At 36.0% G+C, this 9,647-nt stretch overlaps 1 long non-coding RNA gene across 1 annotated transcript in view; it reads right to left on the bottom strand.

Annotated features, from left to right (window-relative positions):
* LOC311422702 overlaps positions 1-9,647 on the bottom strand; it is an 80,099-nt gene that overhangs the window by 42,602 nt on the left and 27,850 nt on the right. The gene's annotated exons all lie outside the window — the stretch shown is intronic.

Here is a 9,647-nt window from a genome sequence, read left to right as displayed (position 1 = left end):
GAAATGGGGCTGAAGCCCAACAGGACTCCCTCCCACAGTGTGTACTGGGAGGCATCTTTCTCTTGGAAGTGTTGTACTAGACTACATGAGGATTGACAGGATTGGCAGGGTTGACAAGGAGCACAAATGTGCTATGGGAGCAGGAATGCACGTACCTAGAAGTTGCAGGTTTAGTTCCACCTTTCATGAGAGTGGAGTGGAGAAAGGGTTTGACAATTCTTCACATAGAGGAAGAGCCCTTTGTAGAGGGGCATAAAGTCATCATAGGCATTGAATGTGTTATGAATGCAATTATGTAGAAATCAAAATTTTAGCTGACTAAAAATGAAAGCTCTGCTTTTATCCTCCTACTAAAATCTTGATTTAATGTCCAAAGACACAAATATCTACTGTACACAAAGACACAATAGCTATTGTAATGTTACTTTAATGATATGCCAAATATATGGTGTATTTTATCTCCCAGCTGCTTTACAAAAATATGTGGGCAATACCATCCACCCATGGATGGAAGAAATAAGGAGCACTGGCATGCTTTCAAGGGCAGAGGCACCCACTCATGGAGCAAAGCAGAGCCTATAAATTTCAAACAGCATAGCACAGCTCAGACATTTCTTTGATGCTGCAGGGCTCTGGTCTCCCTCGCAGTTCTGGACCTGAATTCCCACTGGTACCTTTGAAAAAATAAAGGACATGTTAAGGCAAAAGCCCTAATATCTTGTAACTTACATCTCAGAATGAAAGCAATTCCATAATTCTGCTGGGTCAAAAACACAAGAAAAAAAAAAATAAGATGTAGTGATGATTGCTTTGGAAGCATTAATGAACTGCTTAGGCACATCACATTGTAGGTAAAATGTCATATGCAGACCAGCTGTGGCCAGAACCACAGCAAAAATTATTACATATTTTCCTATAAAATTCACAAAAGGGAGAGTGGGCATAAAAACAAAGAGTGGAGGAGTAAATGGGTAGAAAAAGAAATTAAGCTCTTTAATATAAGCATTTTTATCAAAGAATATTGAACCATTCACTTTCCACCACAGCCACGCAACGACTGATGACAATTGAATATTGAGCAATTATATGAAATGTACCCTCTCTTTGGAGTATATTTAGTTACCAAGCAGTTTAATATCCACAAAAGGAACTGAAAAGACCACAAGTACTAAGTAGTTTTACACTTGAAAAGAGTGAATCTGGGTACATCAAAAAACTGTTAATTCTTCCTGGCTGGGAAAGTACTTCCCACTGGAAAGGTTGAAGAAGAATTACACCAGACGTGGGACAGAGTTATAAGAGGTTTAAAGAAGACATTGTTACAATGTGAAATGATATCCAGAATTGTTGCCAGGCCATTAACGTTGTCTCCAGACTCAAGTCAAAATGTCTCAAGTCCAACATCTCTCTCCCATACAGTCCCCAGGCATGACTAAGGGACTAAACTGCTCCAACGACTCAAAAGAGCCTTTCCCAATGGACTCTTCACAAGCAGTCATACTTCGGCAAGAGGTTGTTGGCATAGCCTCAAGCCAGATGTGTTCAGTGTCCAGGAACATGCCTGAACACCTTCAGTTTTATGGTGTGGATACGCCTCAGGGAGAAACAACTCAATTCTCCTATCCTGATATGGGCCTCCTTTGGGGTCAAAGGAGAGAAGCTGACACGTAAAACATGACTAATCTCACCTAAATACACACATTGCCATGAAACAGATCACAACCTAGAAATACCCATACAGATGTCTAAACATTGGTGATGTGGCCCACTCCTTGCTCCTTGAGGAAGAGGTTGAAGCCATGAATACGATCACACCAAACAGATGTCTCAGGAATTGGTGTGAGGGAGAGGACTTTGAGATGTTTAGTCTTTAGGAACCACTCACAGAAAGAGCATAAGTGTCAGGGCAGTTTACACTTGACTGCCTGGAGCACTGGCTTTCTGCAACAAAGACTACAAAAACAGATGAAGGAAAACATTCATCTAGGAGGCAAGAGTTTTGTTATGGCTGGGAGAGATTTATGCTGTCTCCACTGTCGGTGTTAAAAAATAACAGGTGAAAAACAATGTAAACAACAAGGCCATGGTCTGGAATAAGGCTATACTAAAGAATAAGATAAAGGACAGCAGGGAAGAACAAAAGAATGAAAGAATGAATGAAAGAAGGAACAAAAGAAGGAATGAAAGAACAAACAAAAGAAATTGAATGAACAAACTTCTGTGGGTGAGAGAATTGATCAGGTCGACTATTGAACTGAAAGATGAAATAGATTAAATTATCTTTGTATACAAAGAGCAATGAAAGAAGATATTTAAGCTGAAAAAAAATATACATTAATTCTAATACAAATGAATATACAGTAGTAAAGAATAAATCTGGAATGGGAATTAGGAGCAAGTTCCTCACCAAATGATTGAACTTCTGAAATAGTCTTCTAGTTGGAATATTGTAGATAAAAAACTGAAGTAGTGCCATTGGTAGCCATCCTTCATACCTTCATCCTACATACCTTCATCCTACATCCTACATCCTACATATTTACATACATGTAAAATGTCAGAAGTCAATCAATTCTTAGCCACTTGTTAGTTCTTTCAAGTATGAGTTTTCTGTGGTTATGACTTGAAACACTAAAATTCGCTTACTTATTTGGAAATGGATGAGGCATATTTTGCCAAAATAACAATAAATTTTACTGCAAGCAAAAGAATCAAATATATCCTGCCAATTTACTAATGGAAGGTAATTATTATCTGCACATTAATAACTGAGATTAGAGTGCTGCACTGCACTTTGTATTACTCTATTACTCAGCAGTTCACATCCATCAAAATGTTGGACACAATTTTCAGGAGGACTTAAAGGAAAAGATGCCCTCAAAAATGTTAAGGCTCCTTTTTTCTTTTTTTTTTTTTTTTCTTTTTTTTTTTTTCCCTCCTATATACTAGGACTTTTGAAAGTTACCAGAGTGTCTTAATTTGCCTTCTTTCACAGTAAAGTTATCACTCCAGTACTGATCAACCACTACTGTTTTCATCCCATGAAGGGCAAGCCTAGTTGCTCAGCATATGAGATGAATGCAAGTATAAGCAATGAGAAAGATTTCTAGACTACAGTTTACATTCTTACACACAAAGCTAATGTGACAGAAATATGACAGATATGTAAACTGATTACCAGCAGTAATATAATTGGCCTGTGCTGGTATACCAGAGAGCTATGTAAAATTTAGTATTCTGTGTGACTGTAAAAAAATGTTACAGCAAATAAAGAAACTAATAAGTTCTTCTGCTTCATTCCTGTATCCTGTCCATGAGGAAACCAATATTTGAAGAGATGATGTCCTTTTATACCTGTTGTCTGTTGTGCAGGATATTGGTTAATGTAAAATTATACTTTCAAAACAAAATAGTAACTGCAGATCATTGATAAACTTCAGTAACTAGATGCAAGACACAACCTCAACAGGACAACTGCCATTTCGTAAGTTTTAAGTAGGTTATTTGAATGAATTATTCAATATGTATCATAGAATCATTACGGTTGGAAAAGACCTCCAAGATCATCTGGTCCAACTATCCCCCTACCACCAATATCACCCACTAAACCATGTCTCTAAGCACAATGCATAAAGCTGCAAAGAGCAGTAGGTTCTGGCTTATTACTCCATGATAAAAGGAAATATATATATATATATATGAATCCTAGTCTAATGGGACATTAATTTACTCCAAACTTTGTCAAGACAACTGCCAATAAAAGTGTAAATGTCTGGAAAGTCATCTCATGGTGCCTCCAGATTGTAGGCACAAGATCAGGAATTCTTTCTAGCATCACACAAACATGAAACATGCTGTCCAGCAAGATCAGCTGCACATGTGGAGGCAGAATTTTTAGAAACACTTACTGTGGGAGAAAATGAAAGTAAGATTCAGACCCAAAAATTAAAACTCTAGTCATCCAGTGATCCAGACATCCAGTCATGTTTACTGCCAAGGGTTGATTGGTATTCCTCTACTGCATAAATTAGTATGATATTTGCACACTGCCTGACATTTGTTCATACACTCACTATAGCAGCTATCCATGTAATGACTCCATGTTGAAGGGAAAACAGTCATCCAATTTCAGATTTGAAAAACAACTTTATATTTTCCATCAGCCTAATTTCTGTTTTTCTACTTCTAGTGAAGTATCCTCAAGGATTTCACTTATCAAAATTGCTTATAACATCATGGAAATTTAGCAGAATAACATAACATTTGAATAAGAAAATAAATAAGATAGATTTTCATAAGAAGCTTATTTTGATGCTAAAAGGGAAAGATGGAAACTTCATTTCTGAGCAGGACCTCTGACAGGATTTCAGTGCTGATATTTTAAGGGTTCATTTTCAGAAAGCTCATTTTACAGAAAGTGTTGAATGTTAGCTCCTGGAATATTAAATCTGTTTATGCTACTTCAAAGTAGATATACAAACTTAAAATCTGGAGCTTTTCAAACAGTTCGGTCTTATGCCCAGTGAACTGAGTACAATGTATGCTTAACTCATCTTGCATGAATGCTTGCATTAAAACTTGGGATGCTTGGCAATGCCTTTTTAAAACTAATTTTCATTCATAAGAAGTTTCTATTCAGATACACTATGAGGAAAGTATATTGGCAAGGCACAAACAAAAATGAGATAAGTCTTGTAGCCTATATGTTCGAAAAGAAAGGCTTTGTTTCAGGGATTTCTCATATCATTCACTTTCACCTAATCTAGTAAAGCATTTCAAGTTGCACCCCTCACCCATTTTTCTCTCAACGTTAACTTATGTAGATTTATGTTGCACTACAACAACCTAAGGAATACTGCAAAGGTTTTCAATGGGAGTAGAGAAACTATCAGTAGACAGATATATTTCACAATATTGTCATTTAAAAATGAACACACCAAAAAATGCGGAAGTCTCATAGCAATTACAGTATCCACAGTTGTGAGCAGAAATGTCAGGGAAAATAGGCATTTGGCAGTATGACACTGAATGGCATTATCAGGATAATGAGTGTTTCCATTATTCAGTTTTGTAATGAAAGCTAATGGTCCTGCCTCTGCTGTCACTGTATGCCAGAGTAGTCTTAAAAACAAATAGTGGGTATTCAATTAAAGGGGTACAAACTACAATTGAATATTCAAAAATAAAAGTCACATTAGTGAGATTCTTCTTAATCACACAATGATCCATTGTGAGAAATGTTAACAGTGTAGAGCATCTGATTTTCCACCCCATTTGAAATGCATAGGTTGGAATTGTTCTTAATCATGCAAAACACTGAGGATAATAATTTGCTGTACCAAGACCGCTATTAAAAAAAAATAAAAAAAAAAAATGTTGTGCCTTACTTGCAGTATATGTCTGCAGACCTTAAGCAAAGTGGGAATAATAAGTGGGAATAATGATAGGCACTACCAGTGAATAACCTTGATTCCTAAATCACGGCATTTCCAAAAACAGAAGAGGGACTGGATACATTAGATGTGTTTTTCCTGCACGCCTCTATGGCATGGCTATGTCATAGCCAGTAGTTACCTGTACATAAATATTTTGTATGAATAGCTCAACTTCTGGAGAGGTAATAGAGTCTTGCAACAGTCATTAAGACATCAAGTGCACTAAGGACAGAAGATAATGGAAAGGTCAGATCACATATTTATTTGTTCTAACAAATATGTGAATAATGAATAATTTATGAAAATAATGAATATTTGTATCAAACTATTGTACTAGTGTCTTTGTCTAATTTCTATAGCTTATACAATTTCTTCCTCTTGACTTTTACAATTATTGTAAACATCAAATATCTGCTCCTTCACTGTTCTGAAGAACAATATGAAAATGTAGGGAAAATTATTCACATACACCTAAGGAAAAGTATATATGTAAAAATATGAAGGATAACATGACAGGACAAGGGCAAGCTAGCTAAGCACACAACTTCTGAGCTTCAGCTTATATTTTTGCTTATAAAAATAAAATAATAATAAAGTCCAGTTTAGGCTATGTGCTTCTCAAGCATCCTGTCTTATATACCTAACAGAAGCCTTGGAACCAGAATGGTAATGGCATTGTCTGCAGTACAAGGGACTGATGGATAGCAGATCCATCCAGAACTGTCTTCCTGGGTATCTTGGTCATTGGCACTTTTGCAAAGCAGGTCTTTGATGCCACTGTTCTAGATCAGGCTGGCTGGGCAGCTAGAATGCCTGGCCTAAACTGTTCTTGGGGAAGGGCAAGAGGAATGGACCCAGCCCATCTACCTGTCACTCACTTGTTGCCTGGCCAGAAGGAAGTCTGTACATATCTTCTTTTTTTCTTCTGCTTTTCCTTGTCTCACCTATCTTGTTTTGATTTAAGCTCTCAAAGGCAACATCCCTTTCTATCTGTCTGCAGTGTGCCTAAGGAGGCCTAAATTTGTCTGGAATACCTGCATACTCTTGTAATATAAATAATAATGGGAGCAATACATACATCCCTAGACCTCTGCTTTGACAGACATTTCCCCTGTACAATATTATTAGCAATACCAACTCAAAAGCTGGGTGTTCTTTGGTTCTCATTTGTTCTGAGTAATGTCTGGCAGCTTTTATATAACCTTGTGAATGCAACGTAGTGTTAACAATTAGACATGCAAAAGAATTTCCTGTAGTAGAGATTTTATAAAGCTGTCACGTTGCCATGCAAAGATACCTCCTTCCAGTCAAATACTATACCTGGCACTCAATTAGCAATTGCTAATTTGGTATGATAATGTTTTTGTTCAAAGAAGCATTTCATTTCACATAAACTGCATATCCTTTTTCAAAATTCATGTATTTGATAGGGAAATTAGAAACATCTTAGAGGTTTATAAACTCAGTGTTCTGTGCCTATGCCTGAAATGATCCTCCCTCAAAAGAAATGTGAATCCTGTAGGATTACAGGTAATAAACTTTGTAGTTGTTCATTTCTCCAACCTGTTTTTAAGGTCTGGGTTATTGCTTTTATAATTTATCTGTGCTTTCATTATCTACAACTCAAGGTTTTACTGTCTCATAGATATTTGAGTTCCATTGCTGGCTCTTTCAGAACTGTTCTTTTTTTCAAATAATAAAATGCATTACGAAGCCAATTACTAAAGAAACCCTGAAGTAAGAACATGTCTTTGACAGCCTGTCAAACATATGCTGCCAATATCATACATTAATACTAATCCTGTGTTAGAAAACAACCATTCTCTGTATTTGACAGTGCATAACTTTAATGTTAATTGGATTTTTCATATGCATGTAAGTAATTTTCTGAAGGGCTTTAAATTGTAAACTCTTTAAGCCAGGATTTATGTTTATACTTGTCTCCTGTTCTGGGCCAAGTATTATTACAAAAAAATAATTGAACACAATATCATTTTTCACATGGTTCCCAGATTAGTTACCCAATTGGTTAAAATTTAATGTTCTTGTAAACCTTAAGTTTTGTGCATAACTGACAATGTAATCTCAAGAATTTTAATAGTATTGCAAATAGAGCAGTAAATTAATTGTATGCATACATATAACCTTGTAAGCACATAAGCTGAGAGAACTTTATTAGAACTCATACATTTTAGGTCATTTTAGGATGAGTTGAAATGTATAATCTTTGAAATATGTTGACTTATAATAAGAGAACAAAAATGTTTCATTCATAGCCTCAATCTATAGTTCAGTGTCTTCAGCTGGTAGATTTTTTCGTTTATCTAAACAACAATATGTATAAGTGAAAAGTCAAAGGCATTTTCAAAATAACTGTCAGGAATTCCACAGTAAATATACTGTGAGTAAAAATATACACAACTAAAACATATTATTTTATAGTTGCAGTATCCTATTCTTCCAAAACGATACACAGATATTCTTGGAACAAAATCTCCGTGATTATTCATCTTCACTCTTGTAGACCCAACTGAAGAAGAACTACTTTGCAAGTCAGTCATTTTGAGTGGACATCAAAGTGAAATCAAGAGCGAGAGTGAAATATAAATCACCACCATCAATTCTGATCCTGTTGCAGTTAAAATCTCAAATGCAAGGTCAATGCAGGTGGAAATGAGAAGATTCAGATGCTGAAGGCCTTGCTTTCAATAAATAAAATTCTTGGATGCATATTGGTCTCTTCCCACTATACCTTGAACAGACTGGCATATTACACTGCTGCCATCAACAGTTCATGAAAGGTTTTGGGGATGGTTAGTTTAATTTTGAAAGTGATTTTTTCAGACCTACTAACATTAACGAGCTCTGCCAAACCCTAACATCTCAGGCAGGCCTAAGATAAGCTTCTTTCTACAAAACAATTAAAAAATAATCCTAAGCAAATCAATGTCGCTTGAAATAGACCAGAATGAAATTAAAACACTTCAGCAATCTTATGTTTAATGAAGATATGAATGTCTACTTGATTAAAGCACTGAATAAAAGTAAACCTATGCTACTGATCTGTAGCTGCCCTGCAGTGAACAAAGAGGCTTGAAAGCTTTTAGCAGCACTAACCTATTCCCTTACAGGTCTGTATGCTAAAGACTACTCTACTGTCAGTATTTATATAGGACAGCAAGACATATAAGTGCATATCACGTTCAAATAACAAAGTAGAGAAATGAGGGAAAGTGGAGTCATGAGGGAAAAAAAAAAAAAAAAAAAAAAAAAGAAAGAAAGAAAACAGCTGCCACAGCCACTTGAGCTCTTCCCAGCCTAAATCTTCAAATTCTTTGCATTAGATCATGAGAAAAATCATTCAGTAGTGCTGTGGGTTTGTTTGCTTGCTTGTTTGCTTTTTTTGTTGTGGTTTTTTTTTTTTTTTTCTTTCCAATTTCCAGGCTGGTTAATCCAAGATAGTCTAAACTATGAGAACTTCTCAGCAGACACCAGAAATTGATTGTTAGCTGAAATTGGAATGATATTTAACATTTGATTTCTTTAAGGAACCAAGAAGACCCTCAGAGTTGCTTAGACAATGCCCAGATACCAGTATATGCCACTTAGCTCACACTGAGATACATCACTGATCCAAAAAAAAAAAAAAAAAAAAAAAAAAAAAAAAAAAGTCACTAAAATTAGAGAGCAATATGAGAAAGCCCTGTTTCAAAAGACTTACTAGTTAAGCAAAATAAGAAGGACTGAATCCATGAGCTCACCATAGACAGAGAGGCAAAAGCAAGGTGTTACAATTCAAAGAGATGTTTGGATGCACATCTGAAAAACTACAAAACACAGTATTCAGAATGCTTGGTGTTGGGCACTCATTTCTAAGAAGTGTGTTACATCTTAGTAAGTTACATGTTAGTAAGTGTTAAAGGACACTTACTAGTGTCCAGTGTTTGCCTGTTTCAGTTCACTGAGACAGTCTCAGAAATTTGGAAGTACTTATAGTTCAACCTTTGCCTGTTTAAGAGCCCTGCCAAGGACTTATACTATCGTGAGTATTCTTCACCAAAGGGTGAAGACAGTGCTTACCAGGAAGGCATCCTTGTCTTGGTGGAGGAGAAGAGGACACAGGCTCTCCTTAGTTTCCAATTTCTTCTTTCCCCACCAAGCTCTTCATTTTCTCTCCCTCTAACTTCATCTTCTTCTCTTTTTTTCTCCTTC

Source organism: Aythya ferina (assembly GCF_964211825.1).
Source record: "Aythya ferina genome assembly, chromosome: 1".
Classification (NCBI taxonomy): Eukaryota; Metazoa; Chordata; class Aves; order Anseriformes; family Anatidae; genus Aythya; species Aythya ferina.
This window is presented reverse-complemented; position numbering and strand designations above follow the sequence as displayed.